The sequence below is a fragment of the Babylonia areolata genome, chromosome 25, assembly GCF_041734735.1.
Source record: "Babylonia areolata isolate BAREFJ2019XMU chromosome 25, ASM4173473v1, whole genome shotgun sequence".
Lineage (NCBI taxonomy): Eukaryota > Metazoa > Mollusca > Gastropoda > Neogastropoda > Buccinidae > Babylonia > Babylonia areolata.
In genome coordinates, this window is record NC_134900.1 from 39,009,921 (window position 1) to 39,022,953 (window position 13,033).

The 13,033-nt window shown below is 47.3% G+C and overlaps 1 protein-coding gene across 2 annotated transcripts in view; it reads right to left on the minus strand.

The window, feature by feature from the left end:
• The window catches only part of LOC143299443 (MAP kinase-activated protein kinase 2-like), a 44,670-nt gene extending 37,348 nt beyond the window's left edge, over positions 1-7,322 (minus strand). The window contains exon 1 of one of the 2 annotated variants that reach the window (XM_076612642.1): positions 7,197-7,322. The gene's annotated coding sequence lies outside the window, so the exon portion shown is untranslated. Of the gene's footprint in view, positions 1-4,400; positions 4,535-7,196 lie in introns of those variants that run through there. The other variant, XM_076612641.1, reaches the window with a different exon arrangement.
• Positions 7,323-13,033: the final 5,711 nt, after the last annotated feature.

The following is a 13,033-nucleotide window of genomic DNA, read 5'->3' on the forward strand; positions in this document are numbered from 1 at the left end:
CAGAGATTCGGACAGACAGACAGAGAGGCAAAGACAGAGAGAGACAGAGGCAGAGATTCGGACAGACAGACAGACAGAGAGAGACAGAGGCAGAGATTCGGACAGACAGACAGACAGAGAGAGACAGAGGCAGAGATTCGGACAGACAGACAGACAGAGAGAGAGAGACAGAGGCAGAGATTCGGACAGAGAGACAGAGAGATGGATTTTAGATGGAAACAAGACCTGAATCAGCCAGGGAAATGGAAGGGGTGGAGGGGGCTGGAGGGAGGGGGTGGAATGGGGCTGGAGGGAGGGGGTGGCACCAGGACCTGGAAGAGGTGGGGAGGGGAAGGGAGGGGAGGAGGGGACGTAACTGTGACGGAACGGCCGTGAGAAAATGATGAAGTGGGAGTGTATTCCCGAAATTATAACACAGTATACTGAATACCGCTTCCGGTTTTATTTGGACAGGATCTGTAGCTGAGTTTATCACAAGCTTTGATCTCTGGTTTTGATGCATGTATGTCGAACACAACAACAGCAACTACTGCTGCTGGTGCTACTGCTGCATCTACTGCTATTCAGTCTGCTACTATAGTGCGAATGTGATGATGATGAGTGACTGACGACTGACGATGACGATGCTGATGCCGATGCTGACTACCACGACAGCAGTATAGTAGCACTGAGCAGCTCAGTGTGCAGCAGCAGAAGCAGCAACAACAACATCATAAGAATAAACAAGAGAGGCAAGGCCTTCAAGACTCACTTGTGATACACTTAAAATAAAATAAAAACCCAAGCTTTTTAAATATTGAGTATAATTTCAAAATGTAATGTTTAAGATGAGAAAGATCAGTTTAAAGCAAATTAAGTCCCCTAGCATTAATATTCAGAGTAATTTCCCTTTTTTACTATCTGCGCCAAAACGTTTGCAAAATAAATAAAACTTCCATGCTTAGCAAAAGAAGTTCCTGTTTGAACAAAAAATGATAATAATGACTGCTCTAGTTGTTCGGTCAGTTTACATATAATTAGGCTTCTTTTTTTGTGTGTGTGCCCAACCCAGAGGTGCAATATTGTTTTAAACAAGATGACTGGAAAGAACTGAATTTTTCCTATTTTTATGCCTAATATGGTGTCAACTGACAAAGTATTTGCAGAGAAAATGTCAATGTTAAAGTTTACCACGGACACACAGACACACACACACACACACACAGACAACCGAACACCGGGTTAAAACATACTCACTTTGTTTACACAAGTGAGTCAAAAAACAAAACAAAACAAAACAAAAACACTTCTGCTAATGATGATGATGATGACAATGATGATACTGTAATGATGATGGCAACAACAACAACAACAACAATAATAATAATACTGAATAAATTGAAACATCACTACTACTACTACTACTACAATCACCACCACCACTACTACTACTAAGAAGAAGAAGAAGGAGGGCAACACGACGAATCCAGAGGGAAATTGCAGTACACAGATTCTGCTCCAATCCTATTTCCGTTTTTCGTGCCATGTCTTAAATTCGCCCCCCAGGACACAATAGACAGGTTGGGATGCTGATTAATTTCAAGTTACCGGCGACTGGTAACCAATAATTCTCCAATGTCCCGGGCTTCTCGGCAAGCCGGATGTAGCGTCCGGTGGCTGGCAAATGCTCTTATAAGGTCATGGTGACTTGTCCAAGCCAGTGGGTGGAGCCATTGACAAATTCCAACTGAAGCAAGGGATTATACTGGGACAATGGACGTGAGGTCACATGCTGAGAACGTTCACCTTCCTTCACTTCAACAGCGATCGGATCCGGTTCTGTCTGTGGTGGGGTGTTGTTGTTTTTGTGGCTTCAAATTCAATGGTGTGTGTGTGTGTGTGTGTGTGCGCGCGCGCGCGTGTGTGTGTGTGTGTTTGGGGAGAGGAGGGAAGAGAGTGGTGGTGGTGATGGTCAGGGGCGTGTGTGTGTGTGCGTGTGTGTGTGTGTGTGTGTGTAGGTGAGTGGGTGAGAGACAGAGAGAGATGGTGTGTGTCCATCGAGATCGATGATGACCATCGTTGTCATCCAGCTGGGGGATGGGGGGAGGGTGGTGGGGGGGGGGGGGGATGCTCATGAATCTATCTGTGAGTGCGCAGATGGCTGAATAGTCCAATCTGCGCACGAAATGTTCGCTGACAGTTGGGGCAGACAAGAACAGGCATATCATTGTCAGGGAGCTTGTTTGCCCGTGACTTTCTGGCCTGCCTCTTCTGAACAGCTGCAGCAGTCCTGTTGGCCTCGCACAACTTGGCACCTTTGTGCACAGCAGTGCGCCATTTGTCACGGTCCGCTGCAGATTCCTCCCAGGAGTCAGGGTTGATATCAAACGCTTTCAGAGAGACTTTCAGAGTATCTCTGAAGCGCTTCTTCTGACCTCCGTGTGATCTCTTCCCTTGTTGCAGCTCGCCATAGAAGAGCCTTTTGGGCAGCCGATGGTCTGGCATGCGCGCCACGTGTCCAGCCCAGCGAAGCTGGGACTGCATCAGGATGGTGAAGATGCTGGGAAGGGTGGCTTTTGCAAGCACCTCCGTGTCTGGGGTCCTGTCTTGCCACTTGATGTTCAGTAGCTTCCTTAGGCATGTTGTGTGGAAGTGGTTCAGCTTCTTGGCATGTCGTTGGTACACTGTCCAAGTTTCGCAGGCGTACAGTAGTGTGGGGAGAACTACTGCTCTGTACACCTTTAGTTTGGTCTCAAGACCAATGCCTCTTCTGTTCCAGACATTTGCATAGAGTCTGCCAAAAGTTGCGCTTGCTCTTGCAATCCTGACGTTCACTTCATCGTCAATGGTCGCATTTTGTGACAATGTGCTGCCAAGGTATGTGAACCGCTCCACCACACTGAGTCTCTGACCGTTGACTGTGATGTTGGGCTCAACGTAGGGTTTCCCTGGGGCTGGCTGATGGAGAACTTCAGTTTTCCTCGTGCTGATGGTAAGGCCGAAGTTCCTGCTGGCAGTGGCAAATTTGTCCACGCTGAGTTGCATGTCAGCTTCAGATCCAGCGTTGAGGGCACAATCATCAGCAAACAAAAAGTCTCTGATGATGTCTGTCATGACCTTCGTTTTTGCTTGAAGCCTTCTGAGGTTAAACAGCTTGCCATCTGTTCGGTACTTTAGGCCAATTCCAACATCGCCATCTCTGAAGGCATCAGTAAGCATTGCAGAGAACATGAGGCTGAACAGTGTTGGAGCCAGGACGCAGCCTTGCTTGACACCATTTGTGACAGGAAAAGCAGCAGATGTTTCACCATTGTCCTGGACTCGAGCCTGCATGCCTTCATGGAATTGGCTGACCAAGGAAATAAATTTCCGAGGGCATCCGTACTTGGCCATGATCTTCCACAGTCCCTCTCTACTCACGGTGTCGAAGGCTTTAGTGAGGTCAACATAGGTGGAGAACAGAGCAGCATTTTGCTCCTGACATTTCTCTTGCAGCTGCCTTGCAGCAAACACCATGTCGGTGGTTCCGATGACTGATGACTTGCGCGATGAGTTTGTTTAAAGTGAAGAGGAGTTGCGCAACGTCGACCTCACTCTCTCGTCCGGGTCCACCAATTTCCAGTGGCAAGACTAAGTCGAGACAACTGGAGGATGAGCACGGATGCAGTGGATGACCAAGATATCCTTTCGGTGTCTCATCTTGCTCTCTGCACTCCACAGTGCGTTGCTGTATCCGCCTTCCTCTCCGTTGAACCGTTAGGTTTCTTCCGCAGATTCTACCGGATCCAGACTTCGCATGCATGGGTAGACACACCCCGGGGGCCAACTGTGTGTGTGGCATGCACACAGCACGGTGGAGCTAGATGGCCGTCGGTGGCTCTCCTGAGCCGACGCCCTTTTATGGATCTCGTTTTTAATTCCATAAGGGTGTCTAGCCACCCACCTCACCAGTCCCGGAAGGGAGTGGTGAGAGTGCCGGTTTAGTCGCCGGCAATCCGACCCTGAACAGGTTGTACTGGATTTCAGGTTACCAGTAGCAGATCTAGTGACCTGACCTGACTAGAGAGAGATACAGCCAAGACAAAAGCAGACATGCAGAGACACATAAAGAGAGAGAGAGACAGACAGACAGAGACTGAGATACGAATATGGAGACAGAGAGACAGAGACAGAGGGGCAGATAGACTGAAATAGACGGATAGACGGAGGTATAGAGTCCGAGGGACAAACAGGTTTAGAGACTGGACAGACAGACACACACACACACACACACACACACACACACACACTGGCTGACTGAACAGCGGTAGACCCACACACAAATTCCACTACACGTTAAAGTGGCCTGCACTTCATTGCCTGACAATAATAGATTTATACTTATTCTTCATCTATGCACGCATTGAAAAGTATATACATACCCTGTTTGTCAGTGCACACCAAAGTACAAATATATGCACGAGCACAGTTATCCACAACTCCGTTCTGCAGAAGTCCGTGTGACAGTCAATTTCTTTTTCCCTTGAACGTGATCTGCCAATGTCCGTGTTCGTCAATCAGTGGTGTGTTCGGGGCGAAAAAACGTTCATTCCGGATGTGTGTGTGTGTGTGTGTGTGTGTGTGTGTGTGTGTGTGTGTGTGTGTGTGTGTGTGTGTGTGACTGAGTGTAGTGCGTGGAATGTGTGTGTGTGTGTGTGTGTGTGTGTGTGTGTGTGTGTGTGTGTGTACGCGCGCGCGCGCTCGCTAGCACATGCGTGTATAGGTGTGCATGTGCGTGTCTGTGTTCGCGCGTGTGTGCGTGAATGGAGAATACCGGGAGGGAGAGTGGAGGAGGGGGCGGGGTGGAGGGGAGAGGGGGCATGGGGGTGGAGGGGAGAGGGGGCATGGGGGTGGAGGGGAGAGGGGGCATGGGGGTGGAGGGGAGAGGGGGCATGGGGGTGGAGGGGAGAGGGGGCATGGGGGTGGAGGGAGCCTGAGGGGCGGACGGGAGGGGGTCCGTGGAGGGGGAGGGGGGGGAGGTGGCGTGTCCGGGATCTACTGCTCAGTATAGCTGACTCCTCCTCCACTTTAACCCCTTCACCGCCCATCTTGGTGAAATGAGATCGGTGGGAGATAAATTTGAGGTCGTTTGAAGACGTGTCGTTGGTGTTGCTGAACAATGGTCATGCAGTCTCAAGTGGAAGAAGCCCAAGTGTTTAACGATACCTGACATTCTGTGGCCCGGTAACTTCTAACTTAGTGAGGTGACGGCCCTTCACTGACAAGCACACTCATCAGCGGGCAGTGAAAGGGTTAAAGACTGAAGGTCACACTGCCACACAGGACACGTTCAACAACAGACGTGTTCACACAATACATGTCTTCGTTTGGGGGAACTGACACTGACAATGTTCACGTGTGGCCCACATTGTCAGTTCTGTGTCGTAACTGTCAATCAAAACTGCGGGTGATTGTTATCATGCAGATCACAGAATTTTAAAAAAATATATTATTTCATTTTATTATTATTATTTCTTTTTTATCGAATGGAAACTGAACCGTCGTTGGCTTGCAACTGGTGTGGGTGGTGGTGGTGGTGGTTGTAAAATACTTTTCAAAAAATAAGATAAAGGAAAAGAAGTTAAGCTACTGTGCTCATATTGTTGAGAGAAACACGAATGAATATAAGGTACAACACAAAACGACCTGTAATATCATGATTATAGTACAAACAAGTCGCACGCAACCGATCATACGGTCATCTATAGGCTAACTACACACACACACACACACACACAGAGACAGACAGACACACACACACACACACACACACACACACAGAGAAAGAGAGAGAGAGAGAGAGAGAGACTGAGACAGAGACAGAGACAGAGAGACAGAGAGAGACAGAGACAGAGAGAGAGAGAGAGGTTCGTCTTCATCTTCGAACTGTGTGAAGCCAGTGGCAGACCCAAGAGGCTCGAAAAGCTTAGCTGAAGTACCGTGTATTGTACGGTGTTTTGTTTTGTAGTCCTGTTCCCGTCTTCAAGCTGAATACAGTGTGTGTGTGTGTGTGTGTGTGTGTGTGTGTGTGTGTGTGTGTGTGTGTGTGTGTGTGTGTGTGTGTGTGTGTGTGCACGCCTGTGCACTTTTTGACGCACTATTACTGAGCAGTGACACCTGACCCACAGTGACACCTGACCCACAGTGACACCTGACCCACAGTGACAGGACCTGACCCACAGTGACAGGACCTGACCCACAGTGACACCTGACCCACAGTGACAGGACCTGACCCACAGTGACACCTGACCCACAGTGACAGGACCTGACCCACAGTGACAGGACCTGACCACAGTGACACCTGACCCACAGTAACACCTGACCCCCAGTGACACCTGACCCACAGTGACAGGACCTGACCACAGTGACACCTGACCCACAGTAACACCTGACCCCCAGTGACACCTGACCCACAGTGACTGTCAAATGGCACGAAACTCGTCACGGTGACTGGTAAACAAACTCAGTAAAGGGACGCTATAAATGCCGACATGCCAATGAAAAGTGGAGCGCTGTTACCTCCCATCATGTGGTGTGTGTGTGTGTGTGTGTGTGTGTGTGTGTGTGTGTGTGAATGTAATTTGTGCATGTGTCAGCTGATCTGGGTCCATTGCTGATTTGGATTTGGTTTCGACGTGCTTCTGCTACGTCATAAGATTTTTGCATCAAAGTTATTTGATGTGTGTATACATGTATGGATGTATGTTCGTATGTATGTTTGCGGATACCTTGCCAGGGTGTCTTCGAAAACTATGTAGTAGCGTAAAAAAAAAAATGTTTAAAGATTAAAAAAAATTTAAAATAACAAATAAAATGAAGAGGTACGCGAAACGACGGCAAAGGAATTCAATAATTAAACTGGATTTGATTTTAACAGGGCTTCTGATCGCCGGGTTGCTACGGCTGATAGCATAGAAAATAACAAAGCCGCCCCCCCCTCTCTCTCTCTCTCTCTCTGTCTCTCTCCTCCCTGACAGCTCTCCCCAGTTCATTTCAGGAAACAAGGCAGTAACTACAGTGATAGCAACAATAAGAACAAGGCACACAACTACACACCATTTGCAACACCCAAAGCAGCAAGACTGAAGAATTCATAAGAAGAAGACGAGGAAGGAGGCCAACAACAGTAACTGTAACTTGACACAGCAGATAAGCGACAGCAGCTTGTAGGTATCTACCTTTATGACACAAATATGAACAATTAGCGTTTGTTGTTTCGATAAGTCGTCTACCTTTGAAGTGCCTCATCTAGTTTTCCGAGTCTAAAACTGTTCACACCTCTGAAGGATTGACGTGGATCTCAGCAGGGGGACTCACCCACAACGGCTGAATATCGCTTCCTGTCCAACACTGACAAGAGAGAGACAGAGACAGAGAGAGAGACAGAGAGAGAGAGAGACAGAGAGAGAGAGAGAGAGAGAGGTGGAGGAGAGCAGCGAGGAGGGAGAGCCCTGTTGTTGTGTTTGTGACAACACCGGATTTGCGTCATACTTCCTACGCCTACGCATTACAACAACAAAAGCGACCATTCGCCCCCACCGTCTTCCTCCATTTCCAGCCAGGTAATCATATATATATGTACATAAAATCATCATTTGCACGCTTTTGTCCGTCAAACTCTGTATGCTATGTTCTCATTCTTGTACTGATTCTTTTCCATCAATGCTGTATTAAACGTAATACTTGTGTTGAGTTTCTAGTTTATTCTTGAATGAAAATTAATGATCATTCACAACTTTCGTCCACACGCTATAAACTGTCTGTCTTGTCTTCAGTCTAACAAATCCCAAGCCCCCTGGTCCCACCAACGAGAAATCACGAGAACCGCTTTAGTCACTGAGCCTTGCTCTCTAGTACTGCTCTGGTGTCAACATTCGTCTCATTAAAACGGTTTTCATCTTCCTCCAAATGCATCAGCTGATAGGGAAGGGAACTAACTTCCATGGCATTTCCGGATGTGAGCATGACGGGCAATTTGGAGGAAAAACAGGGCACTGTCTGTGTTTTTTCTGCATCAGTATGGCGGCAATTTGGAGGAACAACAGTACACTGTCTGTTTTTTCTGCATCAATATGGCGGCAATTTGGAGGAAGAACAGCACACTGTCTGTTTTTTTCTGCATCAATATGGCGGCAATTTGGAGGAAGAACAGTACACTGTCTGTGTTTTTTCTGCATCAGTATGGCGGCAATTTGGAGGAACAACAGTACACTGTCTGTTTTTTTCTGCATCAATATGGCGGCAATTTGGAGGAAGAACAGTACACTATCTGTTTTTTCTGCATCAATATGGCGGCAATTTGGAGGAAAAACAGGGCACTGTCTGTGTTTTTTCTGCATCAGTATGGCGGCAATTTGGAGGAACAACAGTACACTGTCTGTTTTTTTCTGCATCAATATGGCGGCAATTTGGAGGAACAACAGTACACTGTCTGTTTTTTCTGCATCAATATGGCGGCAATTTGGAGGAAGAACAGCACACTGTCTGTTTTTTTCTGCATCAATATGGCGGCAATTTGGAGGAACAACAGTACACTGTCTGTAATTTTTCTGCATCAATATGGCGGCAATTTGGAGGAAGAACAGTACACTGTCTGTGTTTTTTCTGCATCAATATGGCGGCAATTTGGAGGAACAACAGTACACTGTCTGTAATTTTTCTGCATCAATATGGCGGCAATTTGGAGGAGGAACAGTACACTGTCTGTGTTTTTTCTGCATCAATATGGCGGCAATTTGGAGGAAGAACAGTACACTGTCTGTAATTTTTCTGCATCAATATGGCGGCAATTTGGAGGAAGAACAGTACACTGTCTGTGTTTTTTCTGCATCAATATGGCGGCAATTTGGAGGAAGAACAGTACACTGTCTGTGTTTTTTCTGCATCAATATGGCGGCAATTTGGAGGAGGAACAGTACACTATCTGTTTTTTCTGCGTCAATATGGCGGCAATTTGGAGGAAGAACAGTACACTGTTTTTTCTGCATCAATATGGCGGCAATTTGGAGGAAGAACAGTACATTGTCTGTGTTTTTTCTGCATCAGTATGGCGGCAATTTGGAGGAAGAACAGTACACTGTCTGTGTTTTTTCTGCATCAGTATGGCATGGAAGCCTGCCGGGGCTGTACACTGCCCAGGGCTGAGTGATGTGAAGCCACCACGTGGATGTAAGGCAGTGGTGAGCCCTGTGACAACAGAAAGCCTTTGCACACAAGAGTAGACCACACACAAAAACAGCTGAACTTTTTTTAAAAACCCGATTTGTTCACAGTATTGTTGGAAGCTTAAACCAGGTGTGTGTGTGTGTGTGGGTGTGTGTGTGGAATGGTGGGTCTGGTTGTCTGGTAAAAAGAATTGCCTCCCCTCAGCAAACAGACGCCCACACCAATGACAGCCACTCACGGCTAGTTTTCCATAACATGCACGCCGTTTGGTCGTCTGTCCGTTCAGTCAGTGTGGGCTTTACTTCCCGGCACAGTTCTGTAACCTCACCACGATACAAAGTGTGAGGATAATGAATGAATGTCAGGAAAAGCTTACGCGACAAGGTGTCAAGTGTGACAGATTATTTCTCGCCTCTCGTCAGTAATACCGTGGAGCCACTGAGCGTCAGCACGCACCAGATGGGCTCTGAATAACGCAAATGTAACGTCGGCTTTTATAGTTCAGTTTGATTAATTTTGCAATGATTTCTATCACGTCCTCGGTGTGGAAACAATTCGCGAGCTTCGCCATTTTAGCAACAAACATGCCACTGATATTCAATTCGGTGGACCTGTCTCCCTGTCTGTCTGTCTGTCTGCCCCCCCCCCCCCCCCCCTCTCTCTCTCTCTCTCTCAGTGGTGGGAGGAATTGGGAAAGCGATGATGAGGATGTAGGATGTAGGGACGGAGGGTGGTTGCAGTGATATACATGTTTTCATTGTATCTTGATTTTTTTCCCCCTTTGTGCATAATGTGCGTCTTCTCTCTTTAACTCCTCTTTAACCCCTTCACTGCTGAACCTTTGTGAAATGTGATCCGAGTGGCGCCAGTTTTTAACGGTAATTCCTACTTTTGGTGTATTTTTCAATGATGTCATTGATTTTACAGAAGAAAGGTAATATGACCCCATGATTTTTTTTAAAGGGTCATGATAAAGGATAGTGACCAATAACCTTATCTGTAAGCTCTGTCTTAGCTCAGTGAGGTGACAGCCCTTCACTGACATCCTGACTTGTAAGCTCTGTCTAATCTCAGTGAGGTGGCAGCCCTTCACTGACATCCTGACCTGTAAGCTCTGATCTCAGTGAGGTGACAGCCCTTCACTGACATCCTGACCTGTAATTTCTGTCTTATCTCAGTGAGGTGACAACCCTTCACTGACATCCTGACCTGTAAGCTCTGGCTTATCTCAGTGAGGTGGCAGCCCTTCACTGACATCCTGACCTGTAAGCTCTGTCTTACCTCAGTGAGGTGACAGCCCTTCACTGACGTCCTGACCTGTAAGCTCTGTCCTATTTCATTGAGGTGACAGCCCTTCACTGACATCCTGACCTGTAAGCTCTGGCTTATCTCAGTGAGGTGACAGCCCTTCACTGACATCCTGACTTGTAAGCTCTGGTTTATCTCAGTGAGGTGACAGCCCTTCACTGACATCCTGACCTGTAAGCTCTGGCTTATCTCAGTGAGGTGACAGCCCTTCACTGAAATCCTGACCTGTAAGTTCTGGCTTATCTCAGTGAGGTGACAGCCCTTCACTGACATCCTGACCTGTAAGTTCTGGCTTATCTCAGTGAGGTGACAGCCCTTCACTGACTTCATGGCCTATAAGCTCTGGCTTATCTCAGTGAGGTGACAGCCCTTCACTGACTTCATGGCCTATAAGCTCTGGCTTATCTCAGTGAGGTGACAGCCCTTCACTGACTTCATGGCCTATAAGCTCTGGCTTATCTCAGTGAGGTGGCAGCCCTTCACTGACTTCATGGCCTATAAGCTCTGGCTTATCTCAGTGAGGTGACAGCCCTTCACTGACTTCATGGCCTATAAGCGGGACTTCATGGCCTATAAGCTCTGGCTTATCTCAGTGAGGTGACAGCCCTTCACTGACATCCTGACCTGTAAGCTCTGGCTTATCTCAGTGAGGTGACAGCCCTTCAGTGACGAACTTACTATTCAGTCGCAGGCAAGAGGTTGAGGCAAGGGCTGGATGAGGAAGAGGTGAAGAAGGAGGAGGAGAAGGAGGAGGAGGAGAAGGAAAAGGAGAAGGAGGAGAAGAAGAGGAAGCACGTATCTTGCTTACCGTTACTCGTTGATAAAGAATTTATCTGGTCTGGCCTTATGAATATGATCATTACCATTATTATGATCATAATCATTTTTTATGAATAATGTCATCATTAAGGTTATGATTATTATGATATTATCATCATGAGCATGATGATGATGGTGATGATTATGGATGCCTATAGAGCGCCTATCTTCGGTTAGAGTCGAAACTCTAAGCACTTTATAAACACGGAGTCATTTGCGCAACATGCTGCCTTTCTGGGTAGAGCCACTTGAGAGCTGCCTTTTGGCGCTCATCATTCGTTTCCTGTGTCATTCGCTGAGTCGGGCTTCAGTCGCGCGCATCTTAGTATATAGGGTTGTTTTTTTGTTTTGTTTTTTTGTCTTGTTCTGTCTCTCTTCAGTTCCAGAGACAGGAAGGAGTGAGATAGTCTGGGGATGGGGGGTCGGGGGAACGGAGGGGGGGGGGGGGGGGGGGGGGGGGGGGAGGAGATGGACGGAGATGCTGGAAGGACCTGAAAGGAGACAGTAATGTACTGATGTGTGATACTGGTTCCAGATTCCCATTAGTGATGTCCTTGGATCCTTTTGTCTGCTGTACTTACTACCGGTGACAAGTATTGTGCTGTGCTGTGCTGTGCTGTGCTGTGCTGTGCTGTGCTGTGTTGCGGTACGTTGAGTTGCGTTGTGATGCGTTGTGCTGTGCTGTGCTGTGCTGTGCTGTAGCACTCTTTGTCACAACATTATATCTGCGTGAAATTGGGGCTGTTCTCCCTATGTAGAGCGTGTCTGTTGCTACAGTGCAGTGCGTGCCACCTAATTTTATTTTATGTTGTTTTTCCTGCCTGCAAAATGTATTTGTTTTTCAAAGTGGAATTTCTTACATGATTCTGCCAGGGTCAACCCTTTTGTTGCCGTGGTTTCTTTTACGTGCGCTAAGTACATGCTACACCCTGTACCATTCAGAGACTGGCCTGAATAAAGACACCTCTACCATTCAGAGACTGGCCGGAAACACCCTATACCATTCAGAGACTGGCCGGAAACATCCTGTACCATTCAGAGACTGACCTGAATAAAGACACCCTGTACCATTCAGAGACTGGCCTGAAACACCCTGTACCATTCAGAGACTGGCCTGAAACACCCTGTACCATTCAGAGACTGGCCTGAAACACCCTGTACCATTCAGAGACTGGCCTGAAACACCCTGTACCATTCAGAGACTGACCTGAATAAAGACACCCTGTACCATTCAGAGACTGGCCTGAATAAAGACACCCTGTACCATTCAGAGACTGGCCTGAAACACCCTGTACCATTCAGAGACTGGCCTGAATAAAGACACCCTGTACCATTCAGAGACTGGCCTGAATAAAGACACCCTGTACCATTCAGAGACTGGTCGGAAACACCATGTACCATTCAGAGACTGGCCTGAATAAAGACACCCTGTACCATTCAGAGACTGGTCGGAAACACCATGTACCATTCAGAGACTGACCTGAAACACCCTGTACCATTCAGAGACTGGCCTGAATAAAGACATGAGTGGCTGTTCTTCATCGCTGCTGTAAGTAAGTAAGCAACTAAGTACGAAGTGCCTGAGGGTTTATACAGAGACAATGACGGCCATTGTATTGGAATGAGAGTGAGACCCACACTGCAGCATAGTCATACAGCTGTGTTTTCATGGCATTCAAGCAGATTCAAAAACATTGCCTGTTTTCCATGTGTAGATATGCGA